General features: G+C 40.9%; 2 non-coding genes across 2 annotated transcripts; both read left to right on the plus strand.

The window, feature by feature from the left end:
• The first annotated feature begins 2,242 nt into the window (after positions 1-2,242).
• LOC125076440 lies at positions 2,243-4,145 on the plus strand. Its single transcript, XR_007120401.1, has one exon. It is a non-coding gene; the product is annotated as a small subunit ribosomal RNA (ribosomal RNA).
• A 457-nt stretch (positions 4,146-4,602) lies between these two features.
• LOC125076438 lies at positions 4,603-4,759 on the plus strand. The gene has a single exon (XR_007120399.1). It is a non-coding gene; the product is annotated as a 5.8S ribosomal RNA (ribosomal RNA).
• The last annotated feature ends 241 nt before the right edge of the window (positions 4,760-5,000 follow it).

Genomic DNA, 5,000 nt, shown 5'->3' on the forward strand with positions numbered 1-5,000 from the left:
AGTGAGTTAGCGTTCGACAAGAGATAGTCATGTATGTTTGTTGGTTGGTTGTATATATATATAGATCAGAAATCTATTCTATAATATTACACGAATATTATATTTTTATGATTTTTCGATAAATATATATAACTCGAACTCGTAGAGTTCGAGGAGGAGGACGCGGATGAGATGATCTTCTCGATAGACTTCACTTCTTCAATACACGAACGTTCCACGTTTTCGTCGAACCCTCTGAAATCGTTAGAGTCCCGTTCGTTGCGATTAGTTCGTGTATCGATGGTGTCTGTGCGTGCTGTGTCTCTCGCGTGTTCGTAATTCGCGTCATTTTCATTATTATATTATTACGTAAGTCTTCTTATACGTTTAATATCAATAATTAACATATATAATTTTCGATACATTAACATTAACATTAACATTAACATTAACATTATATGAGCTCTATCTCGACTCTCCTTTCGATACACGAACGTTCGACGTTTTCATCGAGCACTTCGTTCGAGAAAACGTTCGTAGAGTAGGAGTAGAGCTCGTTGCGTTCGTTAGATTATTTTTTAATTTTTTTATAGAGATTCAATACATTTATGTCAGGATATTTTTTTAAAGATAATTTATATTTATTTATTACTTCATTATACATATTTTAAGGTATCAAGACTGATATGAAACTTAAAAATTATATTATTAACATTATTTACGCATTCGTAAATCGCGTCATGTTCTTTATTATTATTATTATTATATTTATTCGTCATCGTCATAATTATTATTTTAATTATAAAATATAATAATTTTAATTATAAATTTTTTTTTTTTCGATAAACGAATACCGGTGAAATTTAAATAAACGAAGATACAACTTTCTTTGTTGTTGTTGTTGTTGTTGTTTTTTTTTTCTTTTTTTTTTATTGTTGTTGTTGTTGTTGTTGTTGTTGTTGTCGTTGTTGTTGCATTGACGTTGCATAATATCATATAATCATATACTATCTATAAAAATATAGAACAAAATAATCGAAGTTTTGGAGATTTTGGAGGGTTTGGGATGTCAGTTGGGGGGGAGGGGGTTGGGGAGGGGGAGGGGGGGGGGGGGCGGATAGGGCTGCGTGTTCTGGGGTTCGTCGTCTTATGATATCAGATCGAATATGAGAAACATAATAAAATAATAATAATAATAAAAAAAAAAATACATTCCGTTCGAACGAGCCGAATGTCATACTCATCGTCAGGCATATATATGGAGTAGTGACGGTTCGAACGTCGAACATTCAAAAATTGATGTTAGACGCGAAGTGACCGGATCAGTACTCTTGTATAACGAAAAAAATGTTATTATCGTTTTCATTTGTCGTCTTTGTTGCGTGTCTTCTGGCGTGTCTCTCGATTCGTCGTATCGCGTTATATTATACTTTACGTAGTGTAACAACAAGTATGTACGTACGATTCGTCTCGACCGCTGGGGGATATTCACTGACACACGTGAAAATGATAAAAAGATTCTTTTTCGTTCTGTAAAACTGTGCCGACCGACGGACGCACGTAGATCTCTCTGCCTCATGCGCTCTTCCTCTTATCGTCGTCGTCGTCGCTCTCGCTACAATCTATCCTCATGGAATAAATGTTGATTCATTGTAGTCGATCTGCGACGTCGCGACGATATGAGAAAACGTTAGAGACGGAGTTCTTAAAAGATTCAGTGTATTCGTATAGTGTGTATAATTTTTATATTATATATGAACGGTCGTTTCTAAAATTCTTTTTGTTAATTTTTACATTTATCATGTACAAAAAATACACAACCCGAGTATCGGTACGATCACTCAAACACCGGGCGTCGATCCCAATGTTTTACGATAATAATCGTTGAACAATACATACGTACACGTCGTGTGCGAAGTGTTATTTTGAAAAAAAAACTCGATCTCGTTTAGAACGTTCGAATTCGTGACCGTTATGTGTCATTATGTGAAGACGCCTCCGCCGCCGCCGCCGCCGCCGCTGTCGTCGCGTTATATATTATAGCGCACGCGCGCGCGCGTGCTTAAAGCGCGTTTGTGTCTCATATAAATTTTTATAAGAGTCAACCGTTAAAATCTATCGCGTCTAACGCGATCGACGATACGGTGAGACGCTCGTTTCATACTGTGCGTATATTGTACATGCATGCATAAGTTTGTGTGTATTTTATATGCGAATATGAAACGAGAAGAGTAATTGACGACTTCAACAAGTCTCGGTTAGCTCCCTGGTTGATCCTGCCAGTAGTTATATGCTTGTCTCAAAGATTAAGCCATGCATGTCTCAGTGCAAGCCGTATTAAGGCGATACCGCGAATGGCTCAATATATCAGTTTTGGTTCCTTAGATCTTACTCAGTTACTTGGATAACTGTGGTAATTCTAGAGCTAATACATGCAATCAGAACTCTGACCAGTGATGGGATGAGTGCTTTTATTAGATCAAAACCAATCGACGGAGGGCGTCTCGTCCGAAGTCGTTAATTTTGATGAATCTGGATAACTTTTGCCGATCGCATGGTCCAGTACCGGCGACGCATCTTTCAAATGTCTGCCTTATCAACTTTCGATGGTAGTTTCTGCGACTACCATGGTTGTCACGGGTAACGGGGAATCAGGGTTCGATTCCGGAGAGGGAGCCTGAGAAACGGCTACCACATCCAAGGAAGGCAGCAGGCGCGCAAATTACCCACTCCCGGCACGGGGAGGTAGTGACGAAAAATAACGATACGGGACTCTTTCGAGGCCTCGTAATCGGAATGAGTACACTTTAAATATTTTAACGAGGAACAATTGGAGGGCAAGTCTGGTGCCAGCAGCCGCGGTAATTCCAGCTCCAATAGCGTATACTAAAATTGTTGCGGTTAAAAAGCTCGTAGTTGCATTTGTGCGCCGCGCTGTCGGTGCACCGCATCCGCGGTGATACTGACACGTCTGCGGAGCATATCGTCGGTGAGCCGGCGGTAAAACGCCGGTTCAATATCAAAATCCTATCGCGGTGCTCTTCAGTGAGTGTCGAGATGGGCCGACAATTTTACTTTGAACAAATTAGAGTGCTCAAAGCGGGCTCAAAATGCCGCTTGAATATTTCGTGCATGGAATAATAGAATATGATCTCGGTTCTATTTTGTTGGTTTTCAGAACTCCGAGGTAATGATTAATAGGGATAACTGGGGGCATTCGTATTGCGACGTTAGAGGTGAAATTCTTGGATCGTCGCAAGACGAACATCAGCGAAAGCATTTGCCAAAGGTGTTTTCATCAATCAAGAACGAAAGTTAGAGGTTCGAAGGCGATTAGATACCGCCCTAGTTCTAACCGTAAATATGTCATCTAGCGATCCGCCGACGTTACTACAATGGCTCGGCGGGCAGCTTCCGGGAAACCAAAGATTTTGGACTCCGGGGGGAGTATGGTTGCAAAGCTGAAACTTAAAGGAATTGACGGAAGGGCACCACCAGGAGTGGAGCCTGCGGCTTAATTTGACTCAACACGGGAAATCTCACCAGGCCCGGACACCGGAAGGATTGACAGATTAATAGCTCTTTCTTGATTCGGTGGGTGGTGGTGCATGGCCGTTCTTAGTTGGTGGAGCGATTTGTCTGGTTAATTCCGGTAACGAACGAGACTCTAGCCTGCTAAATAGGCGTCGTCATTTAGGTGTGCTCGATTTCGGTCGAGCAACTCACTGGCGGCGTATTAAAATTCTTCTTAGAGGGACCGGCGGCTTCGAGCCGCACGAGATTGAGCAATAACAGGTCTGTGATGCCCTTAGATGTCCTGGGCCGCACGCGCGCTACACTGAAGGAATCAGCATGTTCTCCCTGGCCTAGAGGCCCGGGCAACCCGTTGAAACTCCTTCGTGCTGGGGATTGGGGTTTGCAATTATCCCCCATAAACGAGGAATTCCTAGTAAGCGCGAGTCATAAGCTCGCGTTGATTACGTCCCTGCCCTTTGTACACACCGCCCGTCGCTACTACCGATTGAATGATTTAGTGAGGTCTTCGGACCGACACGCGGTGGCTTCACGGCCGTCGGCGTTGCTGGGAAGTTGACCAAACTTGATCATTTAGAGGAAGTAAAAGTCGTAACAAGGTTTCCGTAGGGGAACCTGCGGAAGGATCATTAACGTAAATTATCAATCTCGAAAGAGTGCGATAATGAACGATAATAAAATTGTAAAACACAAATATCGACGTTCGGAATGTGTCGTTTCGATGCGAGGACGCGATTCTCACTCTCTCTCTCTCACACAGCAGTGTGTCCGAGTCAGAGTCCAGAGTCGTGTAACGCGTCCTATTCTGATATTTTTCGATGTCGATTTCGAGGAAAGTACGATGTGTTAACGCACATCGTCATCTTCAAATAAAATGTATATTTCTTTTTTTTTTTTTTGTACTTTTTTTTTTTTTTAACTTTTTTTTTTTTTTTTTTTAATTTTTTGAATTTTTCTCTGTATACTAAAAATAAGAGAAAAAAACGAAAAAAAAAAAAAAAATAAAAAAAAAATAAACTCATATCACTGGCGTATAGAATCGTTCGAGTGATCGTAGAAATTATAAAAATAAAACAAATTAAAAACCATTACCCTGGACGGTGGATCACTTGGCTCGCGGGTCGATGAAGAACGCAGTTAACTGCGCGTCATAGTGTGAACTGCAGGACACATTTGAACATCGACATTTCGAACGCACATTGCGGTCCGTGGAGAAACATCCAGGACCACTCCTGTCTGAGGGCCGGCTGTATAAAAATATAAACCACACTGTTCAATGTTTAATGTCGTAATGTCTATTATTTCGTAACCGACTCAATAGACTGACTGACGTTTCTCGAACATATGACGGTATCCGCGTTCGATGTGTTATATTACGTGTTTAAATATACTTAATATAAATCTCGTTCTCGGTCCGTTCAAATATAACAAATACGATGTGTATGTATGTTTACGTTTACATGCGTGTGTGTGTATATATTATTTAT

This window comes from Vanessa atalanta, unplaced genomic scaffold (genome assembly GCF_905147765.1).
Source record: "Vanessa atalanta unplaced genomic scaffold, ilVanAtal1.2, whole genome shotgun sequence".
Taxonomy (NCBI): Eukaryota; Metazoa; Arthropoda; class Insecta; order Lepidoptera; family Nymphalidae; genus Vanessa; species Vanessa atalanta.